We start from the raw sequence: 19,494 nt of genomic DNA, 5'->3' as shown, positions 1-19,494 counted from the left end.
ATCAAATGCTTTGAAATGCTTGTTTTTAATGAGTCACTTATATTTAAAGCAATGCAATATAAAGCAGTACTGAATAATAATAGTATACACGTAGGCGGATAGGAGTCGAAGAAGTAGTAATATAAATAAAAACAGAAGCAGTAGCAGTTGAAATCGTATTAAAAGACGGACAAACAGACAATAAACACGGTAAAGAAATGTATTAAGCAGTATTTTTGGGACCGTATCTCTTGTAAAAAAGCTTATTAAATATCTTAACATACATAGGCAATTACTGATTTTCCACATGAAATTAATAATTTGTGAATTTATATACAGATGAGCTGATAGATAATATACGGCTGAAATATTTCCCCGTGTAACAGCGGCTTACAAAGGCTGAAATATTTCCCCGTGTAACAGCGGCTTACAAATATAAAACGATGTTATTCCTTTAAATTGAAGTCATTACAACATAAACAATAACGTTCATTGAAAGGAATGTTAGTCTGAGCATATCTGCGAGTTTAGATTCTAAACGGGTGTGCAGATGCTCGTAATTTATCAAACTAAGCGCAGACCTTTCGGAAGTAAGTTTAAGTAGTTTTCATATTCCAAATAGGTCTTATAAAGAACAGTTATTTATCTATCTACCATACCACTCTTGTTAAAATTGTCAACACGTCTTCATTTGAACTCTCTAATACAACTATTTACTTGCATTTAAAATTTGAGAACCTATTAGTAAAAATGACAATCGATAAAAGCATCTTTATAAACAATTAGCATTATGATATTTTGATTGTTTAGAATTTGAAACCAATATTTTAGATTTTTAACAAACTTGTTTACGTTCAATTGATATCTAGCTAATTGTCCATAAACAACAACATTACATGTATTTATTTTAACCTGTAGTACTCGTTTGATAAATGTATATACATTTCAAATTCAAATTAAATTTACGTCTTCAATATAATCTGACTTTATGAAACCTCATATTTTTGAAGGATGATTTAATATAGAAACCACAAAAGAGTCAGACAACTGACATAATTTTTTGGTTTTATGTCAAATCCATTGCATTTAAACAATCATGTATTCATGGCATTGAGTATTGTCCAACAAAATGTGTCCGAGAAAAAAAAACTTACAGTATAATTCAAGTTTGAGCCTTAATAATTAATGTTGTCAACCACTTCAATGTCATAACGTGTGTATGTCCATATTTCTTTTTCTTACCATTGTCTTCATTCTTGAAAGGTAAACATTAAGCACCCAATAATTGCAATGTCGGTATCAGTTTTCTTAATGTGAATTGCAGCAAGTGAATTGCCTAAAATAGTCATGCAATCAGCATATAATAGTAAAAGCAAAACAATATCATCTATATGCAAACAAGAGTAAATGTTATCGTGTAAGTAAAGTTAAAGGTCTTCAACAAATTAGGAAAACAAACTCATCGACATTACCTCACCTTGCCCTCCGTAATTGCATTACTAAAATTATCTGAATAAGATAAAGGTTATTTAACGTGACGTTAGATTTCCATTTATATCCTTCACTATTCTAAGCCATTTGCATTGTATACCAGACTTAAACATTTACAACCATAACTCATCGCTGTATATACTTTCGATGCATTTTAACATATCGGCAAATATAACATGCAAACGTTTATATTTTTTCAGGTTTTGTACGGTCGACATTAATATATAGACAACATCAATAGTGAATAATAAATTTGCATGCGAGATAATAATGCTGCAATTGCAAAAAAGTTTCAATGTGTTTATTTCAAATAGTGGTAAATAGTTTTCAAATGCAATTTACTGAAGTTATTCCTCTATCGATATAAACATCATTTACAACGCATTTTATGCAAACGGATTATTACCCCTTTTGTCCATTTATCGGAAAAGATACCGTTAAACACATCGCATAAATTGGCAGAACAAAATATCACTGCATTTAATAAAATATTCGTTCAAAATACAACTACTACCCGATATTTTATAACGTTTTAAATTTGTAATTGTATAGTTAACTTCTTCAACAGATATAATTACGTCAAGTTCTAGACATGCACAGTTGTCTTAGTTGAAATATTATCTAAACAGAATTCTTTTGCTTCAGTATTACACAATCAGGCCTATTGTTAAAAAGGTTTTTAAAGAAATTTGTCAATTCTTCAAAATACATTTTAATTTTAATCGCGCTATTTTTTTATATTTAATTAATCGCCAAACGTCCCTTGATTTGTGTTTTCTTAAATTGTCCCCAATATTTTCGCTTTTTTGCGAATAAGTCCTCTTACTTGTAAATATTTGCACTGGAGTAAAAAATCCGTAGAGCGCTCGCGTTACAAATTTCAGGCAGTATCGCATTCGTTAAAACCATTCAGCGTTCTTTATACAGTTACAGGTATTTCCATTGAAATTAGGGGTTGTTTTATAAAAACATATTAGAGAAAATAACGTGTCCGCAACACTGCAAATGGTTTTAGTAACACTGTTCAACTCGTAATCAACTGGCGTTCTACTGTACTATGTTTACACTAGTATCAAATACAGGAAACATAGAAAAAAAAACGAAAGAAATGAACCCGTTACTCATCATACTTTATATTTATGTAAGACTGATACTCAGACGAGTCATTATTACAAAATAAGGAAAAATTGTAACGTGGTGTGATCACTAAATACGTTACAATCATTCAGGGTGAAATTCGATATACTTGAAAAGCTGTATTTGTTTGCCAACTAATTCAGAAAACTAAGTTAAATCGTTTTCTAAATGTTTAAACAGATCCACAATACATATGCAATATACTGGCGGCCCATGCATCACATATAAGTTGCACAGATATAAAAAATCTAGAGATATTAAAAATAGCAATGGCAAGGTTTAACCAGATAATTGTTATTTTACAATTTCAATGTATTCAGTTAATTCTTCTTTTATATACCCAACAATGCCAACACTATTTCGGCAAGCTTTTGTGGTAGAAACGTTTAGAAGATGTTAAAAGGCAAATGTCCACTTATTTTGATATCACTAGAACTATTCGTCCAAGATTCATACAAATATATAAATCACGAGAGCTAAAACTATTTACAAAATCAGAAGATGACTTCTAACTATCAGTCAATGAGTTAATTATTCACGTCAGGATTGATACTTCACCACCGTTATGATCTTACGCGCCAACCGGGGTGCGGTCCATGTAAAGCGATTCGTAAGCCAGGTAAGCCCGTTTCCCAAGCCACCTCGCCACCTTAATTTTGTCGTCTTTTCAGCATTTATATCGGTGAAAATTGCTCAAAAACGCGATGCACCGTGCCGTAAAGTTTCTTTCACCGTTTTGTTACCATTTCCCGGTCAGCAATGTAATACAACTTACCGTAAGGACCGATGCACACGTTGACATTTTATAAAGATTAATTCTTCATCAGAGAGCCGGCGTCTCATTTCCATTTCAGGCGCCGTTTTGTGTGCCTATAATGCTATTTAAGATAGCTGACATCCTTCCGAAGGGTTTCACGCTCTTTCTTTGGCACATGCAACCTCTTCGCTATCTCTGCCCCTTCTACCTAATCCTTTATGAGTGATACATGCTCTGCCACCCTCTTAACTCTCTCCTTTTCTCTCCTCGGCTCTCTCATGGACTCTTTCCTAATGCACCGACCACTGGCGTTACATGTCCTTCTAAAACCTCTAGCTTCTGAATGTACTCTATGGCATTCATCCTCGTCTTCAGACACTCTAAACGGCCTTTAATAGCACCATATTACGTCACGAATAGATGGTTCATCCCTGCTTTCCGCCATTATGTAATGAACATCTCCACCTGCGGTGTTAACTTTTACAATTACCGCTAAAATTTCGACTACAACTATAGCTCTATAAAAAAACACTGTTTTCCAAATGTTCTTCACTTAACAGTACTATTTTCGCCTTATTTAGAATATCTCTTAAGGACACGTTACCGGTATGGGAATCCGCGGTTTGTTTTCTTTATTTTGCATCTTGCATGTATTAGTTTATTGCAAGCACGGTTATACATGTATTGGTAAATTATATATATTTTTATCCCGCTAAAATCCTGCGACCGATCGAATCTACATCACGTGTAAAAATATGTGTAGTTTTAGTTAAAGAAGTTGCTGGTTGCGTTCTTTGTATTGTGTTCATGCCGTTTTTGTCCATTAAGATTAATTTTTGTATATGTGTTTGGTTCGGTGATAATGTTTTTTGTTAGCTTTCTTTTGTTGTTGTTGTGGATTCTTTGGTTTTTCGTGATTTTGTTGTTTTAATGTTATTATTCTTATTTAATTTTTATTGTTTGTGTTTTATGTCTTATGCTGATGTTTCTTAGGAGAAAATCTTGAAACAAACGGTATTAAAGATATTTTGTTGACCTTAAATTATACTAAAACAAAATCAATATTACTGGAGCTTTCTACCACCCTCAAAATGCTGATGTCGCATACATAAATCTTTTTTGGATAATCAACGGACACTGACAAAGTTGAAGGACTACGTGAATATAGTATTTTTATATAGCAAATGTACGGATCTCACTGAAAAGAACACTCGACAACTTTTTGATTGATCTCATATTAATCTATCTATTTATTAAACCAACAAATCACTATGTTATGACTTCCCTTTCATAACAAGGCAACAACACAAAGCATCCGCAACAATACAGAACTTAAATCTCTTCTGAGAAGAACATCATCGAATTTTTTATATAATAATTGGACGAATACGTCTGTTGGAGAATGGTCGATCGTAAAAGCAACCATGTATTTGAACACAAGCTCGTACCGGACGTGCATAACACACGTATCACATAACACATATCGAGCGTTGCTGTTTCTATCCAGCTGATATCTCGATGAAACACACACACACACACACACAGTCATTCTGTTATTGGAGAAATCAGTTGACATAGATAATATTGTGCGACCGAGAATGAATTCTTATGTAGAGCGTATTCAATTTAGATTAATTGCTTTACGTATTTGGACTGAAATTAAATATTTTTATATGATTTTGTGTCTTATCTCTATATCTCGTTTGATGATAATTCATCAAATAATGATTCAATTCAAATACAATTTCTATGAGGAATTACATTATCATATATATGTTAATATTCCAAATTTCGACGAAATTCGTTGATACATAATACATTATTAATGAAAAATGTAAGTTTAGTGCGTCAGATACTCATTCTATTTATTGTGATAATTTAACGTGTGTCTTTCCATTTTCGCATTGTGTTACAAATACATTATATTGAAGGTTAAATGCAGGTTTAGAATGAAACAGTTACTTGACAAAATAAAGTATCAATGGATGTTTAACAGGTATCTGTTTCAAACATGACACGGATCTGTAAGCATGAACATATTTCAATAGTAAAACAGTCAAAGCTAACATATCTTATTTCTGAATAAGGAAAATACACCCCACACAATGCACTGAAGCATTGAATGTCAAATGTAGTTAACGCAGAAACATCTGACTACCCAGTGTATATGAAAGCAGCGTTGCTCTGAGGATCCTTATTGCTTAAAATGACCCATGTTTGCTCACATAATCCAGGCTATCCACTAATTAAAGAGGTTTCAATTGACATAAATACATAGGCAATATACTGGGTAAAAATTGTTCACACCTTATATAATACCCTTACCTTACCAAAGATTAACAATGAACCGACATGCGACAGGCGGTCGGAAAGCTTCGTGTTGGCAGGGGATAGAGTCGTGTCGGTTTGAGCAAGTTCTATTTTTTGTAAATTGACAATGTAAAAAATAAATTGTGTTATAGGTTTGTTTCTTTAAAGAGACTTGTTCACAGATTGTCGACATGATTGTTTAAAAGCTAATACAGAACACTTTTCATCAGGAAGCGAAACAACACCAATTGCGTAGAAGAATACTGAACATATATGTTCGTTTATGAGTAATCATCATTAGAAATTGATACAATTATAAAGCGTTACAAAACGGACCAATGTAATAATATTAAAGTCACTTTAAAGGAAAATATTTTCATAATTTTAAATTGTTTTTCTGTATTAGTAAATGAATCAAGAGGTCTGGTAAAAAAACTTTTTGTGGCAGATGTCGTCCAAAAAGCAGGTCAGATTTGTTTCAAAACGTCCTAGAGCTATTAATTAACATGTTCACACACGGTGAAAAAACAACGCTAAGCAGTGTAGAAAATAATCCACAGCATAGCATTTCGACATTCATTTAGATTTATTTTTCCAAATACAAATTCGAGGTGAAAATTAATAATTTATCAATTTATATTAAATATATACGTACGCGTTCTGTCGAGGCTGATTATAAACTTCTCTCTTTGTAAATTTCAAACACACTGCAATCACCATTCTTCTGAAACATAAACCAAACAGAAACTCGTTGAATACCATGCAAAGTGTTTACACCGGTTTAACTAATTTGTGTTTACCCACTTGCGGCCAAAATGCATTTTGTCGCCAGGTGTCGCTTCTCACCTTATGCGCGTTGTATGATGGGAAATATGTTGTTCTATTTTTATTTAAGGTTACATTCCACACAATCATTGTGTATCCGTTTGTAGCTCATTTCAAATAAGTGCATATTGTTAAAGAGTCCCTTATTTCTTCTGGTTTAAATTCCATTGCGTTTTGGGGGCATGTTTACTTTTTGAATGTTTTAATGTATAGTGCAAGAAGGTTTATTAAAATGTTCGTTTTTTCCATGAACTCAAAATTGTTAGTATCCTTTAATGTTGCATTCCGCTAAATCATGTTGTATCCGTTCGTGGTCTATACTTCTAGAGAGTTCCTTGTATCTTCCGGTTTTAAATCCATTACTCGAACGCATCCATGCCTTTTGTTGTAATTGCGTCTGTCTGAAACATTTTGGTCATTGCATTGGGTACTACGTTGAAAGATGAACGTTTGTGGTACGTTTATTGAAACGCTTTGCATTTTGTCTAAATCTCATTCCGAAACCCTGTTTTCCGAGGATGCTTGCACTTGTGCGAATAGAGTTGTTGCATTTTATATCTTTTTGTCATTTAAGTTTAAGGTTAGGAAAAATATTCATGTTTACATTAATACTAAACTTCTGCAAAAGGAAAAGGTAGGAAAAAAAGCCTTGACAGTTGGCCGTTTCGTAATGGGACCCTATGGGAATCCGATTTAGCGTTAATTAACTTTACGCCAAAATATCCAAGAGACACTTCCATTAACCGTTTGCAAAATCACAATACTGTATACTTTAGTTTTCAAATGCTTATCAACCGGATTATATCAATAAACACTCTTATTTATATCACATATTAATGCTTCTATGCTTGCACATACATGTAAAAAAAATCTGTTACAGTGTTGGTTGTTTATACAATTTGAAACTTACCGCGTTTAAAACATGACGTTTTTATAAAATTTTAATTAAGTGTAGGTTTGTTTAAAAATAATGTCACAGTGGTAAGAAATTTACCAATCAAAATAGCTCTTGCTTAATTAATTTGCCATTCCATAGAATAGTTGTTTACATTTCGCATTTTTGCGTGCTTAAGTTGAAGTTATAAGTGTGAGGTTGTGTTGTTCTTTAACAATGGTTCTGTTTGTATGTTTGATCATTTGCAGGTTTGACCAACACATGATTAATGCTGTGTAAGAGTGTAAGTTTTGATGGACATTTGGTGCAACATGACCTTTTGTGACATAAAGTACAAAACTAGACTGTGTTATGGTATTCTTTTCATTTAAACCTTTTACCACTTAAACAAGTAAAAAAGTTAAAAAGTTAAATTAAATCGAAGACCTTTCTTACTAGATTTAAGTGGTAAAGGCTTAATTTCCAAGCCTTAGCTACTGAAGAGCATCAAACAGCATAAAACCTGAACAGACTGCGAGTAACTCGCAGGTTATTCTGGTTTTTTGCTGTTTGAAGGGTTAAGGCGTGTGTTTGCTAAAGGCATATGCTTTGTAATATAAAACAATTCTATGTCATTTATGACAATAGTTTCACTTATATTTTAATTAAGTGTAGAGGATTTTTGTTTTAGACTTAGTTTAATATACAATGAGCCATCTTCTGGGAAATCTTGGCTAAATGCATGTGCGTAAAGTATTGTCCCAGAATATCCTGCTTAACAGTGACGATACTTAACGCTTTTATGGTATTTTTTATTTACAAGAAGTTTTTTCTTAGCAAAAATCCAGTTTAGGCTAAAAGTGTCATCTCAGAGTAGCCTTATGCACTGAACAGGCTTATCTGGGACACTACGCGCAAGCCTTTAGCCCTGTTCTCCCATGAGCGAGGCTAAATTGCGAATTCCTAGTTGAGGCCAAGTTGAAAATTATGAAATTTCACTCAATGTGACTAGCCTTAAAACTTGTTGTTTATAAGAATCTTTTATTTGAGATCGTTCACTTATTATTTGATACAATCTTTAATTATGTTTGGAACTTACTGACCCAAAGGCAAGTCTTGTAAAAAACTTATATAGTATATATTTCTGATTTGTATGACTTGAAGTCACAGCAATATCATTTTGTAAGCAGAAAGTTTGCCTCTTCAGATTTGTTTTAAATGATTATAGTTTTGTATAAGAAAGTCTTATATGATATGAAAATTATTAACATCACAGTTATGTTGTTACATTAAATTCATGAAGTAGTTCATACACAGTAAAATACAGTTTGTATTGAAATTGTGTTGTTTTATTAATGTTAATTTTCTTGAACTTCATATTTACAAATTACGTTCTATTTATCCTAAATATCAATAATTATTTTGTTGTTTCAAACTGGATGGTATCATTAAGTTTAACGATTCTGTTTACTGCAAAATCTTAGTATTCTAGGTACCGAGGGTTATACTGGGTTAAAAGAAGTTACCACGGGCCTTCTCTTTTATTTGGTATGGACAGCCTTCTTGCTTTAAAGGAAGAATATGAAGTTAGCATGATCTTACTGAACAAATTCTAGTTACAAAGCTCCATGTGTTTCTGAAAAATTGACAATAAGATTGTGGAAACATAACTGCATATTAAGTCTGAGAAGATATTTTTGGTCATGCTCGAAGAAGCTACTTTCTACATATAATAGGCATATAATTTATGCTTTCTGAAATCTAATGGGATCAAACATTTTCAAATAAAGTTAGTACACTATTATATATAGATTGGTAAAACAAAATTTAAAAAAATGTTGTTTCAGTTTGTGAGAAATGATTATGATAATGAAGGACTGAATTTGCTCAGCATGGAGTGCTGCTATAAAATATGTTATATTATGAACATATTAAATAACCTGAATTATATATCGTACCGTACACTGAACACAATATGTTCAAAGGAGAACTGTCACAAATACTTATACCGTACACATTCACTACTATTTCCTTTACCATTGCTTCATAAATAATTAAGATATATGTTTATTATTTTTCTGTATAAATTGCACACATTGATCATGGTATTAATTGATCAGTTGTTTGATTTTTTTTCTACATGTACTTCGTATAATTTTTAGTATTCCAGTGTTTAACACAAATGCGCAGACTGATTGTCCCTAATATGTTTGGTTACATCTTGATGTACATATTTTATTGTTTTTAGCTCACTGAGTTAATGTGATCACCCTATGTCTTGCTTCCAGTATCTTGTGTCATCAACTTTTTGCTTCTTCTCACACAAGATGCCACAATTTACATCCAATATTGGGGAAACTTGCTTAGATATTTCTTGCTTGAATGTTTCTCTTGAAAGTATCTTGTGCAAATCTGGGTGACCTATGTCGAAAAACATTTTTGCCAGGTGAATTTCAAAGATACCTTGTAACTCTGGAGGCCAAATTTATGGCTCAATCATAATGAAATTGGTCAGAATGTTAATCTGTACAATATCAAGGCCATTTTTTAAGGATAGGTCATGCGTTTCCGAAAACTATGTATGGCGGTCAATTCTTAGGAAAACTTTCAATTTTGGTCACACGGTCAAGTCAAAACTTAGACACCAGGTCAAGGTAAGACCAATTGTTTTGCATGAGGTGAGCACATCTGGGTCATCATTGGTAATATTTTCTTAAATAGTTTTTTATCGAGACTTTTGTTTTTGTTAATTATGCAGATACTCAATATAAAAGTTAAAATTAGTAAGCTTATTAAATAATAATAAGAAGAAGAAGAACAAGAATAATACATTGTACAGTAGAATTTATTTAAAAAATAAGCAAAAGCACATACAATTTTTGTATGTAAATAAGCTAAGATCTCAGCCTTTGTTGTAATAATAAATAGATTTTTACAAAAAATAAGATAATAATTAAAAATGAGTTTCAATATAGCAAAATAATAAATTTACCAAAATATTTTACTTACCTCATTGTTTCTCGTCTTGTAATTGTTTGTTGATTAGTTTTTATAATTTAGGTAATTATTTTATCAAACCATTATTGTTGAATTTCATTTTTTTTCAAAATTTCAATGCGTTCAACTATCAAACGAAAAAGTTGGGTATGATTGTGTTATAATTTAATGTATAATATGATGTGCAAAATTTCCAAATCAATTTAAATGAAAATATTTGTTTACAGCATTTTTCAATGACAAATACAATTTGTGATACCTGTATGTACATACTACCATACTTACATAGGTTTATCTTGTTCTGAGCGCTATGAGAAAACTAGAGTCGAATATGTTAATGGAATTCTGTGTTAATTCCTAATACCTTTTGTCCAACAACAGAATACTGGTGCTTTGTAGTTTATAAATTGAATTTAATTGTGCAGTTGAAGCAGGAAGTCACATTTTATTTAAATTCTATATTTATATAATGCATAGGGCATGAATCAAATGATATGAATTTGTGCAACATTAAATCCTGATCATTTTTCATTTTTTTGTTATTTTATACAGTAGATCGTCTTCAAACACACACTTTTTATTTAGTCACCTAGATAGCAAAATAACTTGCTTTTGTGTTAAAATTTACTGCAATACTCTTAAACAAAATTTAGTTTAGCTTACATGTTAACTTGGTAAGATCGTATTGGGGGCAGCGGATTGTTAGCTGTTTCCTTGGAGAGATAGTATCGGAAAAAGTGGATTGTGGAGGCATTGGATAGTAAGCTGTTTACTACACAAGATAGTATTTAAGGCAGTGGATAGTAAGCTTTTTACTTTGTGAGACAGTATTGGAGTCAGTTGAAAGTAAGGTGTCTACTACAAGAGATGATATTTGAGAGTTGTTTACTTGGTAAGATGGTATTGGAGGAAGGAAGATATATGATAGTAAGCTGTTTACTTGGTGAGATATAATTAGAGAGAGTGGATAATAATCTGTTTACTTAATGAGATAGTATGGAGGCAGTGGGCAGTAAGCTGTTTACTTGATGAGATAGTACTGGAGGCAGTGGACAGTAGGCTGTTTACTTGATGAGATAGTACTGGAGGCAGTGGATAGTAAGCTGTTTACTTGGTGAGCTTGAATTGGAGTGAGTGGATAGTAAAGTGTTAACTTGGTGAGATAGTACTGGAGGCATTGGATAGTAAGCTCTTTACTACACAAGAAAGTATTTAAGGCAGTGGATAGTAAGCTTTTTACTTTGTGAGACAGTATTGGAGTCAGTTGAAAGTAAGGTGTCTACTACAAGAGATGATATTTGAGAGTTGTTTACTTGGTAAGATGGTATTGGAGGAAGTAAGATATATGATAGTAAGCTGTTTACTTGGTGAGATTTAATTAAAGAGAGTGGATAATAATCAGTTTACTTGATGAGATAGTACTGGAGGCAGTGGGCAGTAAGCTGTTTACTTGAGGAGATGGTACTGGAGGCAGTGGATAGTTAACTGTTTACTTGATGAGATAGCATTAGAGGTAGTGGATAGTTAGCTGTTTACTTGGTGCGCTTGAATTGGAGTGAGTGGATAGTAAGCTGTTTACTTGGTGAGATAGAACTGGAGGCAGTGGATAGTAACCTGTTTAATTTGCGAGATATAATTAGAGAGAGTGGATAATAATCTGTTTACTTGGTGAGATAGTATGGAGGCAGTGGGCAGTAAGTTGTTTACTTGGTGAGATAGTAAGGAGGCAGTGGATAGAAGGCTGTTTACTTGATGAGATAGCACTGGCGGTAGTGGATAGTAATCTGTTTACTTGGTGAACTTGAATTGGAGTGAATGGATAGTAAAGTGGTTACTTGGTGAGATAGAACTGGAGGCAGTGGATAGTAAGCTGTTTACCTTGTGAGATAGAATTGGAGTGAGTGGATAGTTAGCGGTTTACTTTGTGAGATAGCACTGGAGGCAGTGGATAGTAAGTTGTTTACTTGGTGAGCTTGAATTGGAGTGAGTGGATAGTAAAGTGTTTACTTGGTGAGATAGAACTGGAGGCAGTGGATAGTAAGCTGTTTACTTTGTGAGATAGAACTGGAGGCAGTGGATAGTTAGCGGTTTACTTCGTGAGATAGTATAGGAGGCAGTGGATAGTGAGCTGTTACTTTGTATACTGTGTAGAAGGATGATTCAATGGTGGGTTTTTAAAAAGCTTTTTATCATTCCATATTTATTTAACATGTTATTGTTTTTGTCACTTTTTACTGATATAACTTATTGCCATGTAAAAAACACAAACACCAATGACCATTTTTTAAAGATTTTAAAATGCATTAGATTAAAGTGCTTGTCAATGGGCTAAATGTTTACCATCCACTTGTAACAAAATAACCACATGCCAAATGTATTATATATACTACTAAATATAATTACCATTCTGAACAGACCATCTTCATCTGTGTATTTATTTTATTTTATTCTTGCACATGATCATATTTTTATTAATATCTGTTAGTCACCCAACACATGCATTGTCTAGTCATGACCTTAATTAACAACACCTTAAAAGTAAAACAGTTACTTAACTGTTAACAACATTTTGCAATTACCTTGCAATGTTATAAGTACATAGTTATGATATATTGACACTGATATTTGTGTAAATAAATTAGGTTAGGGCTTCAGTAAGTTTTATTTATTTAATTTATAGTGCTGCAAATAGATACTGTTGTCAAAGATCCAAATATAAAGTAATCAATTGTTTTCTGGCAAAATCTTTCTTAATGTTGCTCTTTATGCATTGGAAAGTATCACAAACGTCACTATAGAGTTTTTGGTTGTTATTTGAGACATAAAATAATATTTTACAAATAATATTTGTTTTATTGGAACTGGCAAATTCTAATATGTAAATAATCATGATAAGATATGCATTTTAATAATTGCTTGTAACAATTAACACATCTAAAACATAGTTTGACTCATTATTTGTTTGATGCTTAGCAATAGACTTGTTTGTTTACTCAGCGATGCATGCATATTAGGGTGGTCCTTAATTTTCAAAGAATGATTTTTGTATGGGGCACCCTTGAATTTTGTTTATATGCATGCATAAAAAATTCACAAAAAAACTCAGCTAAATCTGAAAACATTTAGAGGTCCCTACCACCTATATTAGTTAAGTATCATGTGGGGTTCCGTGGCTGCATTTCACTTGTTTTTATGCTGGTAAACTCTTTCACTGCACACCATACTGCCAGTGCCTGCATAATTTATCAATATGAGGGTACTTATTTATTGTTAAATTATCCAGAACGCATTTCACCAGCTGTCAGCCATTTGGAATCAGACAGACACTGACAGACAATCACTCAATATAACAATACTATTTTGGTAAATCTGAATTAGTGACTACTGACTCTCTCAGGGAAACTTCCGTAACAACTGACCTAGTGGATAATGGATCAAAAGTGAGTGTTGTCTTTGTTTATTTTTACTTAAATATTAATTTGCCGAATTATATTGATTTAATAATAAATTATTATAAAACATACAGATGACAGAATGACAAATCCGCTGTGTGAAATCCATTTTAAATTGTTAATTAATATCAATTGCCTGAGTGCCATAGTATTTAACTTGACTTTTCATTTATGCACATAATTGTGTATTTTATTTATTGATTTTAGACCTTGTCAGAGTTTACATATGTCATTGTTGTTTTTTCCAAATAATAATTATTTGACTTGAAAAATTGCCAGTTCAGGACGTTAAATTGACTTCACTGGTATATGCAACAAATAATGTGGTGCATATATTGCATAACTTAAACCTTGTCAGTTAGTTTTCCGAGTTCTATAAGTTTTTGTTAGAAATTACAATTCATTTGAATAATTAAATTGGATGGTAACAAATACAATTTATTATTTTAAGGGAGATGGCCATTGCTTGCTGTGGGACTTCAAAACCAACTACAAGACGAGAAACTGAGTTGTGGCTGATAGGCCAAATGTCTGAAATTCTCAGTTCTACTAAGTTACCGTCAAAGAAAGAAGTCATGGCACTTTTCTTCTATTACAAAAAGGCCACCAAACAGACCGTTCGTGAAGCATCACATTCAACAACTAATGACGTTCTTGAAGTGTGGGCTAAAGCCCGCATCCCCACACGGTTGAAGAAACACGTTGTTGAAAAAGTTGAATGTCTGTTCCATGAATAAGACAAACTGAAGAAAAATAAGGAAAATAAAGCAAAGCGCTCTGAAAGTCTACTGAAGAAGGAAGAAGAATGGCAGGATGGCTAAGATAGTCTTTTTGACATTGCTCATGCGGACGCCATGAAGATGATTAGCATTCAAGAGGACAGGGAGTTCATGTTAGCTCAGCGTGAGGCGGGACGACGTGGTAAGATGGGAAGTGTTGATAAAGCCATGGCCAAAAGAGAAAGAGATGTTCAGAGCAGAGAAGAAAACTTCAAGAGAAGAAAAGAGAGAGAAAAACAGGACAGAGTTGCCAGAGAGGAGAAAGCTATTCTTCAGACATCCAAAAGCGAACAGGAGTCTGGTGATGATAATGAAGCATTTGGTGAGCCATCATCAAACACAACTTCAAAGAGAACTAAACGTAAATGTGGCACACACAAAATACTGAATGACAAGTTAGCAGTATGTCTGGATATGGCAAAGGTCAGTGATAGAAATGCTGCACTAGTCCTGACTCCAGCACTGCAGCACCTTGGTCATGACCCAGCAGAGTTTAATATCAATCGATCGTCCATTCGAAGAGAAAGGATGAACTGTAGGCAGAGAATTGCAGAGAACTTGAAAACAGAATGCAAGCCAACAGTTCCACTAACAATACACTGGGATGGAAAATTACTGGAAGATATCAGTAGCAAAGAAATTGTGGACCGGCTCCCAATCCTTGTGTCTGGAATAGGAGTTGACCAACTTCTTTGTGTACCGAAGCTGCCATCTGGAACTGGAGAAGCTGCAGCAGCAGCTGTTTATGATGCAACTGTAGCGTGGGGCATAGCTGATAAAGTCAAGTGCGTGTGCTTGACACTACTTCCGTCAATAGTGGTCCAAGAAATGGTGCTTGCATCCTACTGGAGCAGAAGCTTGACAAAGATTTGCTCTGGTTTGCTTGCCGTCAACACATTTTAGAAATAGTCTTAGAGGCAACGGTGACTCTTTCTCTTGGCCCTTCAAAGGGTCCAGACATCATGATTTTTAAAATGCTTCAAAGCAGTTGGGTATTCATTGACCGGTCAAACTGTCAGGCATCGAGTTCGAATGACATCGTGCACAGTGCCGTTTCCAGCGTTGCAAATGAAATTATTGCATTTGCTGAAAACCAACTGCAACAGTTTCAGCCTCGTGATGATTATCGCGAACTGCTACAGCTGACAATAATGTTTCTGGGAGGCGTTCCATCTCAAGGATGCTCATTCAAAGCTCCGGCAGGACTGCATCGAGCCAGATGGATGGCCAAGGCTATTTATTCATTGAAAATATGGATGCTGAGAAGCCAGTTCAAGATGACAAAGAAAGAAGAGAAGGGAATAGCAGATGTGTGTCTTTTCACAGTGACTCTGTATGTCAAGGCCTGGTTCAGCGCCATCTTCGCCTCGTGTTGATCTCGAGCTTATCAAGGAGATCGACAAATACAAGGCACAGAATCAAGCTGTCTCTCAGATCGCAATGAAGACAATTTTAAGACATTTGTGGTAATTGTCAGAAGAACTGATTGCATTAGCTTTCTTTTACGACGAAGTCTCAGATGAAACAAAGCGTCTGATGGTCAGTGCCCTGCAAGCACCGGGTGCAGAACATCCTTTGAAGAGGATAACTGTTGATCCTACGCTGGTGAGCTCCAAGAACTTGGAAGACTTTGTCACCGAGAGCAGTCGTTGATTCTTCACCATCACTGGTCTACCGTCAACTTTCCTCAACAAAGATGTGAAGCTCTGGTCTGCAGATGCTGACTATCAGTTAGCGAAGAACACTGTCAGTAGTATGAGAGTTGTGAATGACGTAGCAGAACATGGAATTGCCTTAATGGACGAATACAACAAGCTGCACACAAACGATGAGGAGCAGAAACAGTTCCTTCTCTTTATTGTAAAGAAGTACCGCCAGCGATTTCCTGATCGAGCGAAGAATACCTTAGCAATGGACTAACTAGACAGTTTTTGTCACTTTGACATTCTCAACACAGAAGGACAATAATAATTACAATATGTAACAGTTGTTTGAATGTGCTTCAATAAAGCAATGTTGTGCTCTGTGATCATATTTGTCCTTATAATTCATATTTTAGAATACTGAGCATATGAGCCTTCGGCGGGCACTTTTATAAATATAAACTCTGCGGTAGGGACCCCTAAAATGTATTTTTTTCAAATAAAATTGTCAGTACAATTATTTTTTCATAAAAGTCAACCATTCTAGGGGGTGCCCTGTCAGAAAACTGAAGAATTTTTTTTTTGTAATGAATAAGGACCACCCTAATGCATATTGCCATGTGCTACAATTATTTTCATTGTCGTTAAGATTATGTTGTTATATTCCATATATGTGTATTGTATTTATTTAAAAATGAAGAATACATTAAATGTACATCACGAGTTGTGTTCCTTGCTTGTACATATGAATGCGACTAATTAGCAATTTGTGCACACTGTATCCACTGGTCATGAATGTTCGACGAACCAATCAATTTGTATTTTAAATGTAATCTAACTTATTGTCAAATTTCCCATATGAAAGTCACGGTTAAACTTATTTATCTTAGGAAATGAACAGCTACATGTTTAATGAATACATATAAGAATGTATTCTACCATTTTGCTGTTTTTATTACTGGCATCATGATCTGTAAAAGCGGAAAAACATAATAGTAAGTCGCTTGACATTATCAAACATTTTGGGATTAAAACTAGTCTTGAAATGGATCAAAACCTAGCTTTCTGGTGAACTTATCGCCCTCAGCCCATACGTAGATACGCCCCGAAAACTGTCCATGTTCGATAGTAACGTCTTATGTACGTAATTTAAAAATAATTTGTCACTAATGATAATCGTGAGGAAAGAGCGCGTCGTGCGCAAGACATGGGTCTCTAGCGTTAAGGTCGATTTCACCCTTGATGCCCAAAATCTCATATGACCATAACGCAGGCTATATGTCTATGGCTTTTTAAACAAAGGAATGCTCCGCCAGCATGAATAGCCGACTATTAAGGAAGTACTCCTTTAATCGGTAACACGGAATAAAACAAACGCAACAATGGAATTAAACAAAGGCATATACATTGAAAGAATGTATTTAGTGATTCTATTCAATTCAATAAAAATAAATCATAATTTCAAAGTTCATTATTTTATTCTTATTTTAATGAAACTATCAACATGTTCTCTTTTTTCTTCTGCTGAATAAATCATTTATGATTCCCCACATAAGATGATATGAATCATTTCCGTGCAACATTATTTCTAGGTCGAAATATAACAGATGCCCTGGATTCAAAGGCACATTTGAAATCTTGTAATATTTTTTGAGCGTCGCAGAAAGGTGATAATGGGACAATTGCATTTTAGACACTTACACAGCCCATTGTAAAATAACACGCGTTAAAGCAAGAATGTTTAATTGTATCAACCAATATAGTTAATATAAGAATAACACGAACGAAACTTTTAACATACAAAAGAGAAAAAATTAAACCCCAGAAACACAAACAATAGAAATCTCGTCACCATGCGATTGTTTTCTATAAAAGGCGATTGACTATCGCTTATACAGATAATTCCATACATGCAACAACAAAATAAAAACATATTAAAATAGGACCAACGCATTGGTATAGTCAATTCAAAACATTGGGATTTAAACCGATTTGTAGACATACCAAACCCCATTCTTTGTCAATTAGTAATAACAAAAACAAAAGTGAACATGCATATGCCTCATAACGTGGTATTCGATTCAGACGGTAATTCAAGATAATGTAAATTCAGTTCGCGGTATTAGATTCAGACGGTAATTCAATATAGTGTACATTTAGTTGAATTATAACTTAATTTATTGATGGTTGAATATTCAACTGAGTAACATAAACTTAAAGGATCGGTAAAATGGACATAACTTATCTAAGTAGATTTTTGTCGACAAGAAATCAGAAACGAAAATCATATACCTGGGTAGTCAGGATCAGAGATTACTAGTGTATTAAAATCGATACTAAATGTATTCAATGCACATGCAAAATTTTCAAGTAATTGAAAGCAAGATTTAAGATAAACCTTAACAGATCTAGACTTCTTTTGACGAACGCTTACCAAAAATGATTTTTTTTAACCGATGCGTACTCTATCAGCCGTATATGCTGTTAGATCGTCTACACATAAATCAAATACAAATATGTACACTTTTCGAGACCTCGTGCGAGAGAGCTTGAAAAATGATTTTTTGTTAATAGTTATTCAATGTATTAAATTTTATTTTGATAACAATTGATAAAAATGTATCAGCATAACCAACATGTGCCAGCGTGCAGCGTTATTCGTAGGACAAAACGCTACAGACATTGAATAACATCCCAGGCGCGTTCGCGGTCGTCTTCAAGTTCATAACAGTTCCCAAGAAGATTAAATGATGTTTTCAGATGCCTATTCAGCATTGGGGTTTCCTCCAACAACATATTCTTGCCATCGTCGGAAATCTTATTCCTCACCTTCGAAATGGCAGTTTTCGCCTTATCATTTGAACCCAACCGCTTGTAAACAACATACTGCAAATTGTAAAGGTACGGTATAGAATCTGTCAATGCACAGTCCATCCAACAATCTATGCCGAGTCTGTCTCGTTTGTCGTCTTCGGTAACTGTTCTGTACATTTCTTATTTAAATGAGTAGGCCCGCAGTTGACATCTAGAGGAGTATAGATTACACAAGATGCGACATGCGCTTGTACAGCTGCAGTGATTGATTCCTCAGTAATCGTTGTAACAAATTCTGGACCAGGAGTAAGAAAGGCTAAACTCATACTGAACTCATAAACTTCAGAAGGTAGACTTGCTTTTATGTCGAACAAAAGCTTTGCAGCGCGATCAACCTGTTCAATATTCAACAACAGAGCAGCATATTTCAACCTAG

This window comes from Dreissena polymorpha, chromosome 12 (genome assembly GCF_020536995.1).
Source record: "Dreissena polymorpha isolate Duluth1 chromosome 12, UMN_Dpol_1.0, whole genome shotgun sequence".
Taxonomy (NCBI): Eukaryota; Metazoa; Mollusca; class Bivalvia; order Myida; family Dreissenidae; genus Dreissena; species Dreissena polymorpha.
Note: the sequence above shows the minus strand (reverse complement) of the source record.